Genomic DNA, 10,134 nt, shown 5'->3' on the forward strand with positions numbered 1-10,134 from the left:
TGACGCAAATGGGCGTGGCCTATATGAGGAGATGCGTCATGACCCAAGGAATCCAGGGAAAAAGGAATTTTAATTTTCCGACCTACGGTTCAAGAGTTACAGGCCGAAACGTAAAGTGGGGTGTTATAGCGCCACCATGTGGCCGACTGATGTAATTTTTTTTAAATTAATTCTTACAATTATTATGAATCTCATCTCCAAGTTTTGAAACTGTAGACCCTATGGTTTGCGAGGGAAAAATAATTGAATGTGAGTTTTTTCGATTCCCATTATAAGTCAATGGGGAAAATTAATTCACTAATAAATTAATATCAATTAAACTATACAACTTTTCTCTTAGAAAAGTAATAGCACACTATTCCCGATCAAGCCGGTCGATTTGACATATGGCGCGAGTGTTTGGCGCAAAAACTGTGGGAGGAGATTCGCGCCGAAAAAAAGGTTACACTAGAGGTCAAGAATAAAGTTACCCTAGAACTATAGTGTGGTTGCCCTGTAAGGGCAACCACACTAAATATAGAAATACACTAGAAAAATATTGTTCCTTCGAAACAATTGTGGGCTCGCTTCAAGCCAGAAAACAATGGCTATAAAAGCACAAAATGTCAAGATCGCAGGCAGTGCTCTCTTTGACGTTACTGACGTCAAAGATTGGTCCATTTTGTTCCAAAAATGTGTTGTGCAAAAGTTGACCCGCTGGTGGCGCTATAACAGGCCAATGTGAGAAGGTTGGTATCTGTTCCTTGACCTATTGGGAATGTGCTTGCAAGATTTCACGCACATCCCAGGCTGTGTTCATGATTTGAGGTGTTTTTGGCTTTGGACACTTTATCGCTGCTTGCAGCTATATTTATTATTATTATTTTATAATTTTTTTGTGTGCACTTCATAGGCATGTTAGATAAAGGTCCTTAGATTGCGTGTAGAATGTTTCATGCAAATTGCAAAAAAAATCCTAGAATAAAAACGGGTTTAAGCGTTTTACAAACTGCTCAAAATTATATAGCGCCCCCCTTTGGCCATTTGGGGTAAGATTGGTTTCAGTGATATTTGAACTAACCCTCTACACTATTTTGTCATGAAAATGTGACTTTGCATGTATGTTTTAGAGGCAGAAGAATAATTTGCATAAAAATGCAATATTGTTTGAATTATTTAAAAAAGCATGTTTCAATGTTAAAGAAATCCGATCTGACAGATCTTTAGATATCGGTCCAAAGTTCACGTAAAAAAAGTTTTGTGCACGTGACGCGAGAATTCCAGAAAAAAAGCGGGTTTACGCGTTTTACAAACTGCTCAAAATGGTGGAAAATTGAAGGGCGGAGCTTACTTAACAACGACACAGATGTCTTCCGCTTGAGTCAAAGCACGCGTGTAACAAGTTGCATGTCTTCAAACGAAACGAGTCATGACTTATGCCCGTTTGAAGTTTGAATTTTCAGACGCTTCCTATAGCGCCCCCCTTTGGCCGATTGGAATAAAATTGGTTTCAGTGATACTTTGACTAACCCTCCACATCTTTGCCAAATGCCATGAACGTGTAACTTTGCATGTATGATTTAGAGGCCGAAGAATAATTTGCATAAAACCGCAATATTGATTGAATTATTAAAAAATTATATTTCACTTTAAAAAAAATCTGGTTGATCAATCTGACCGTATTGGTCCAAAGTTCATGTGAAAAAAGTTTTGTGCACTTGATGCGAAAATCCCAGGAGGAGATAGATTTTTACTGTTTTTCATATAATTCCGAATTGTGGGAGACCTAAAGGTCAGAGGTCAAAAGTTAGAGGGTAAAAGTTGTTCGGCATGAGGAGACGCATAAGTGTATACAGGTTTCATGGCTGTACCTAAAACACAGCATGAGCTATACCTGTTCAAAGTTCACACTTTCGAAGGCTTCCTACAGCGCCACCATTTGGCCGATTGCTATAATAAATAATAGCACACTTCGCCACTGTAAGCTGAACACATTGATGTTTTTATTTTCATTTTCTCACTAAGTATGTAGGAGTAGAAAGGAACCGAAGATCCCGTCTACTGATAGATAAATAAACTAGAAAAATATTGTTCCTTCGAAACAATTGTGGGCTCGCTTCAAGCCAGAAAACAATGGCTATAAAAGTACAAAACGTCAAGATCGCAGGCAGTGCTCTCTTTGACGTTACTGACGTCAACGATTGGTCCATTTTGTTCCAAAAATGTGTTGTGCAAAAGTTGACCCGCTGGTGGCGCTATAACAGGCCAATGTAAGAAGGGTGGTATCTGTTCCTTGACCTATTGGGAATGTGCTTGCAAGATTTCACGCACATTGCAGGCTGTGTTCATGATTTGAGGTGTTTTTGGCTTTGGCCACTTTATCGCTGCTTGCAGCTATATTCATTATTATAATTTTTTTGTGTGTGTGCACTTCATAGGCATATTAGATAAAGGTCCTTAGATTATGTGTAGAATGTTTCATGCAAATTGCAAAAAAGAAATCCTAACGGGTTTAAGCGTTTCACAAACTGCTCAAAATGATATAGCGCCCCCCTTTGGCCAATTGGGGTAAGATTGGTTTTAGTGATATTTGGACTAACACTCTACATCTTTGCCAAATGCCATGAACATGTTACTTTGCATGTATGATTTAGAGGCAGAAGAATAATTTGCATAAAACTGCAATATTCATTGAATTTATTTAAAAAAGCATGTTTCAATTTTAAAGAAATCCGATCTGACAGATCTTTAGATATCGGTCCAAAGTTCACGTAAAAAAGGTTTTGTGCACGTGGAGCGAAAATTCCAGAATAAAAGCGGATTTACGCGTTTTACAAACTGCTCAAAATGGCGGAAAATCAAAGGGCGGAGCTTACTTAACAACGACACAGATGTCTTCCGCTTGAGTCAAAGCACGCGTGTAACAAGTTGCATGTCTTCAAACGAAACGAGTCATGACTTATGCCCGTTTGAAGTTTGAATTTTCAAACGCTTCGTAGAGCGCCCCCCTTTGGCCGATTGGAATAAAATTGGTTTCAGTGATACTTTGACTAACCCTCCACATCTTTGCCAAATGCCATGAACATGTAACTTTGCATGTATGATTTAGAGGCCGAAGAATAATTTGCATAAAACCGCAATATTGATTGAATTATTAAAAAATTATATTTCACTTTAAAAAAAATCTGGTTGATCAATCTGACCGTATTGGTCCAAAGTTCATGTGAAAAAAGTTTTGTGCACTTGATGCGAAAATCCCAGGAGGAGATAGATTTTTACTGTTTTTCATATAATTCCGAATTGTGGGAGACCTAAAGGTCAGAGGTCAAAAGTTAGAGGGTAAAAGTTGTTCGGCATGAGGAGACGCATAAGTGTATACAGGTTTCATGGCTGTATGTATAACACAGCATGAGCTATACCTGTTCAAAGATCTCACTTTCGAAGGCTTCCTACAGCGCCACCATTTGGCCGATTGCTTTAAAAAGTAATAGCACACTTCGCCACTGTAAACCGAACACATTGATGTTTTTATTTTCATTTTCTCACTAAGTATGTAGGAGTAGAAAGGAACCGAAGTTTTGAGGAGAACTTGATATGACGGTTAGATATTGTCACTAGAAAAATATTGTTCCTTCGAAACAATTGTGGGCTCGCTTCAAGCCAGAAAACAATGGCTATAAAAGCACAAAATGTCAAGATCGCAGGCAGTGCTCTCTTTGACGTTACTGACGTCAAAGTTTGTCCATTTTGTTCCAAAAATGTGTTGTGCAAAAGTTGACCCGCTGGTGGCGCTATAACAGGCCAATGTGAGAAGGTTGGTATCTGTTCCTTGACCTATTGGGAATGTGCTTGCAAGATTTCACGCACATCCCAGGCTGTGTTCATGATTTGAGGTGTTTTTGGCTTTGGACACTTTATCGCTGCTTGCAGCTATATTTATTATTATTATTTTATAATTTTTTTGTGTGCACTTCATAGGCATGTTAGATAAAGGTCCTTAGATTGCGTGTAGAATGTTTCATGCAAATTGCAAAAAAAATCCTAGAATAAAAACGGGTTTAAGCGTTTTACAAACTGCTCAAAATTATATAGCGCCCCCCTTTGGCCATTTGGGGTAAGATTGGTTTCAGTGATATTTGAACTAACCCTCTACACTATTTTGTCATGAAAATGTGACTTTGCTTGTATGTTTTAGAGGCAGAAGAATAATTTGCATAAAAATGCAATATTGTTTGAATTATTTAAAAAAGCATGTTTCAATGTTAAAGAAATCCGATCTGACAGATCTTTAGATATCGGTCCAAAGTTCATGTAAAAAAATGTTTTGTGCACGTGACGCGAAAATTCCAGAATAAAAGCGGGTTTACGCGTTTTACAAACTGCTCAAAGTGGCGGAAAATCGAAGGGCGGAGCTTACTTAACAACGACACAGATGTCTTCCGCTTGAGTCAAAGCACGCGTGTAACAAGTTGCATGTCTTCAAACGAAACGAGTCATGACTTATGCCCGTTTGAAGTTTGAATTTTCAAACGCTTCGTATAGCGCCCCCCTTTGGCCGATTGGAATAAAATTGGTTTCAGTGATACTTTGACTAACCCTCCACATCTTTGCCAAATGCCATGAACGTGTAACTTTGCATGTATGATTTAGAGACCGAAGAATAATTTGCATAAAACCGCAATATTGATTGAATTATTAAAAAATTATATTTCACTTTAAAAAAAATCTGGTTGATCAATCTCACCGTATTGGTCCAAAGTTCATGTGAAAAAAGTTTCGTGCGCGTAACAAAAAAAACCCAGGAGGAGATAGATTTTTACTGTTTTTCATATTATTCCGAATTGTGGGAGACCTAAAGGTCAGAGGTCAAAAGTCAGAGGCTAAAAGTTGTTCGGCATGAGGAGACGCATACGTGTATACAGGTTTCATGCCTGTACCTCAAACACAGCATGAGCTATACCTGTTCAAAGTTCGCACTTTCGAAGGCTTCGTGCAGCGCCACCATTTGGCCGATTGCTATAAAAAATAATAGCGCACTTCGCCACTGTAAACTGAACACATTGATGTTTTTATTTTCATTTTCTCACTAAGTATGTAGGAGTAGAAAGGAACCGAAGTTCCCGTCTACTGTCTGTCTGACTGACTGACTGATAGATAAATAATGACAATATCTAAAGTGTGCTCGCCTTATAGGCGAGCCCACAACTAGAAAAATATTGTTCCTTCGAAACAATTGTGGGCTCGCTTCAAGCCAGAAAACAATGGCTATAAAAGTACAAAATGTCAAGATCGCAGGCAGTGCTCTCTTTGACGTTACTGACGTCAACGATTGGTCCATTTTGTTCCAAAAATGTGTTGTGCAAAAGTTGACCCGCTGGTGGCGCTATAACAGGCCAATGTAAGAAGGGTGGTATCTGTTCCTTGACCTATTGGGAATGTGCTTGCAAGATTTCACGCACATTGCAGGCTGTGTTCATGATTTGAGGTGTTTTTGGCTTTGGCCACTTTATCGTTGCTTGCAGCTATATTTATTATTATTATTATAATTTTTTTGTGTGTGCACTTCATAGGCATATTAGATAAAGGTCCTTAGATTGTGTGTTTCATGCAAATTTCTAAAAAAATCCTAACGGGTTTAAACGTTTCACAAACTGCTCAAAATGATATAGCGCCCCCCTTTGGCCAATTGGAGTAAGATCGGTTTTAGTGATATTTGGACTAACACTCTACATCTTTGCCAAATGCCATGAACATGTTACTTTGCATGTATGATTTAGAGGCAGAAGAATAATTTGCATAAAACTGCAATATTCATTGAATTATTAAAAAAGCATGTTTCAATTAAAAAAAAAATCCGATCTGACAGATCTTTAGATATTGGTCCAAAGTTCATGTAAAAAAAGTTTTGTGGACGTAATGCGAAAATTCCAGAATAAAAGCGGGTTTAAGCGTTTTACAAACTGCTCAAAATGGCAGAAAATCTGAGGGCGGAGCTTACTCAACAAAGACACAGATGTCTTCCGCTTGAGTCAAAGCACGCGTGTAAGCAAGTTGCATGTCTTCAAACGAAACGAGGCATGACTTATGCCCGTTTAAAGTTTGAATTTTCATACGCTTCGTATAGCGCCCCCCTTTGGCTGATTGGAATAAAATTGGTTTCAGTGATACTTTGACTAACCCTCTACATCTTTGCCAAATGCCATGAACGTGTAACTTTGCATGTATGATTTAGAGGCCGAAGAATAATTTGCATAAAACCGCAATATTGATTGAATTATTAAAAAAATATATTTCACTTTAAAAGAAATCCGACCAGACTAGTTTGACCGTATTGGTCCAAAGTTCATGTGAAAAAAGTTTTGTGCGCGTAACGCAAAAATCCCAGGAGGAGATAGATTTTAACTGTTTTTTATATAATTCAAAATTCTGGGGGATCTAAATGTCAGAGGTCAAAAGTCAGAGCGTAAAAGTTGTTCGGCATGAGGAGATGCATACGTGTATACAGGTTTCATGACTGTACGTATAACAGAGCATGAGCTCTATCTGTTCAAAGTTCGCACTTTCGAAGGCTTCCTACAGCGCCACCATTTGGCCGATTGCTGTAAAAAATAATAGCACACTTCGCCACTGTAAGCTGAACACATTGATGTTTTTATTTTCATTTTCTGTCTAAGTATGTAGGAGTAGAAAGGAACCGAAGTTTTGAGGAGAACTTGATATGACGGTTAGATATTGTCACTAGAAAAATATTGTTCCTTCGAAACAATTGTGGGCTCGCTTCAAGCCAGAAAACAATGGCTATAAAAGCACAAAATGTCAAGATCGCAGGCAGTGCTCTCTTTGACGTTACTGACGTCAAAGATTGGTCCATTTTGTTCCAAAAATGTGTTGTGCAAAAGTTGACCCGCTGGTGGCGCTATAACAGGCCAATGTAAGAAGGGTGGTATCTGCTCCTTGACCTATTGGGAATGTGCTTGCAAGATTTCACGCACATTGCAGGCTGTGTTCATGATTTGAGGTGTTTTTGGCTTTGGCCACTTTATCGCTGCTTGCAGCTATATTCATTATTATTATTTTTTTTGTGTGTGTGCACTTCATAGGCATATTAGATAAAGGTCCTTAGATTGTGTGTAGAATGTTTCATGCAAATTGCAAAAATAAATCCTAACGGGTTTAAGCGTTTCACAAACTGCTCAAAATGATATAGCGCCCCCCTTTGGCCAATTGGGGTAAGATTGGTTTTAGTGATATTTGGACTAACACTCTACATCTTTGCCAAATGCCATGAACATGTTACTTTGCATGTATGATTTAGAGGCAGAAGAATAATTTGCATAAAACTGCAATATTCATTGAATTTATTTAAAAAAGCATGTTTCAATTTGAAAGAAATCCGATCTGACAGATCTTTAGATATCGGTCCAAAGTTCACGTAAAAAAAGTTTTGTGCACGTGGAGTGAAAATTCCAGAATAAAAGCGGGTTTACGCGTTTTACAAACTGCTCAATATGGCGGAAAATCGGGGGGCGGAGCTTACTGAACAACGACACAGATGTCTTCCGCTCGAGTCAAAGCACGCGTGTAACAAGTTGCATGTCTTCAAACGAAACGAGTCATGACTTATGCCCGTTTGAAGTTTGAATTTTCAAACGCTTCGTATAGCGCCCCCCTTTGGCCGATTGGAATAAAATTGGTTTCAGTGATACTTTGACTAACCCTCCACATCTTTGCCAAATGCCATGAACGTGTAACTTTGCATGTATGATTTAGAGGCCGAAGAATAATTTGCATAAAACCGCAACATTGATTGAATTATTAATAAAATATATTTCACTTTAAAAGAAATCCGCCGAGACTAGTTTGACCGTATTGGTCCAAAGTTCATGTGAAAAAAGTTTCATGCGCGTATCGCAAAGATCCCAGGAGGAGATAGATTTTTACTGTTTTTTATATAATTCCAAATTCTGAGGGATCTAAAGATCAGAGGTCAAAAGTCAGAGCGTAAAAATTGTTCGGCATGAGGAGACGCATACGTGTATACAGGTTTCATGGCTGTACGTATAACAAAGCATGAGCTATACCTGTTCAAAGTTCGCACTTTCGAAGGCTTCCTACAGCGCCACCATTTGGCCGATTGCTGTAAAAAGTAATAGCACACGTCGCCACAGTAAGCTGAACACATTGATGTTTTTATTTTCATTTTCTCACTAAGTATGTAGGAGTAGAAAGGAACCGAAGTTTTGAGGAGAACTTGATATGACGGTTAGATATTGTCACTAGAAAAATATTGTTCCTTCGAAACAATTGTGGGCTCGCTTCAAGCCGGAAAACAATGGCTATAAAAGCACAAAATGTCAAGATCGCAGGCAGTGCTCTCTTTGACGTTACTGACGTCAAAGATTGGTCCATTTTGTTCCAAAAATGTGTTGTGCAAAAGTTGACCCGCTGGTGGCGCTATAACAGGCCAATGTGAGAAGGTTGGTATCTGTTCCTTGACCTATTGGGAATGTGCTTGCAAGATTTCACGCACATCCCAGGCTGTGTTCATGATTTGAGGTGTTTTTGGCTTTGGACACTTTATCGCTGCTTGCAGCTATATTTATTATTATTATTTTATAATTTTTTTGTGTGCACTTCATAGGCATGTTAGATAAAGGTCCTTAGATTGCGTGTAGAATGTTTCATGCAAATTGCAAAAAAAATCCTAGAATAAAAACGGGTTTAAGCGTTTTACAAACTGCTCAAAATTATATAGCGCCCCCCTTTGGCCATTTGGGGTAAGATTGGTTTCAGTGATATTTGAACTAACCCTCTACACTATTTTGTCATGAAAATGTGACTTTGCTTGTATGTTTTAGAGGCAGAAGAATAATTTGCATAAAAATGCAATATTGTTTGAATTATTTAAAAAAGCATGTTTCAATGTTAAAGAAATCCGATCTGACAGATCTTTAGATATCGGTCCAAAGTTCACGTAAAAAAAGTTTTGTGCACGTGACGCGAAAATTCCAGAATAAAAGCGGGTTTACGCGTTTTACAAACTGCTCAAAGTGGCGGAAAATCGAAGGGCGGAGCTTACTTAACAACGACACAGATGTCTTCCGCTTGAGTCAAAGCACGCGTGTAACAAGTTGCATGTCTTCAAACGAAACGAGTCATGACTTATGCCCGTTTGAAGTTTGAATTTTCAGACGCTTCGTATAGCGCCCCCCTTTGGCCGATTGGAATAAAATTGGTTTCAGTGATACCTTGACTAACCCTCTACATCTTTGCCAAATGCCATGAACGTGTAACTTTGCATGTATGATTTAGAGGCCGAAGAATAATTTGCATAAAACTGCAATATTTATTGAATTATTAAAAAATTATATTTCACTTTAAAAGAAATCCGCCGAGATTAGTTTGACCGTATTGGTCCAAAGTTCATGTGAAAAAAGTTTTGTGCGCGTATCGAAAAAAACCCAGGAGGAGATAGATTTTTACTGTTTTTCATATAATTCCGAATTGTGGGAGATCTAAAGGTCAGAGGTCAAAAGTCAGAGGCTAAAAGTTGTTCGGCATGAGGAGACGCATACGTGTATACAGGTTTCATGCCTGTACCTCAAACACAGCATGAGCTATACCTGTTCAAAGTTCGCACTTTCGAAGGCTTCCTACAGCGCCACCATTTGGCCGATTGCTGTAAAAAGTAATAGCACACTTCGCCACTGTAAACTGAACACATTGATGTTTTTATTTTCATTTTCTCACTAAGTATGTAGGAGTAGAAAGGAACCGAAGTTTTTTGATACTTGATATGCCTGCCTGATAGATAAATAAATAAATAAATAATGACAATATCTAAAGTGTGCTCGCCTTATAGGCGAGCCCACAACTAGAAAAATATTGTTCCTTCGAAACAATTGTGGGCTCGCTTCAAGCCAGAAAACAATGGCTATAAAAGCACAAAATGTCAAGATCGCAGGCAGTGCTCTCTTTGACGTTACTGACGTCAAAGATTGGTCCATTTTGTTCCAAAAATGTGTTATGCAAAAGTTGACCCGCTGGTGGCGCTTTAACAGGCCAATGTGAGAAGGTTGGTATCTGTTCCTTGACCTATTGGGAATGTGCTTGCAAGATTTCACGCACATCCCAGGCTGTGTTCATGATTTGAGG

The sequence above is a fragment of the Nannobrachium achirus genome (genome assembly GCF_963921795.1).
Source record: "Nannobrachium achirus genome assembly, chromosome: 11".
Taxonomy (NCBI): Eukaryota; Metazoa; Chordata; class Actinopteri; order Myctophiformes; family Myctophidae; genus Nannobrachium; species Nannobrachium achirus.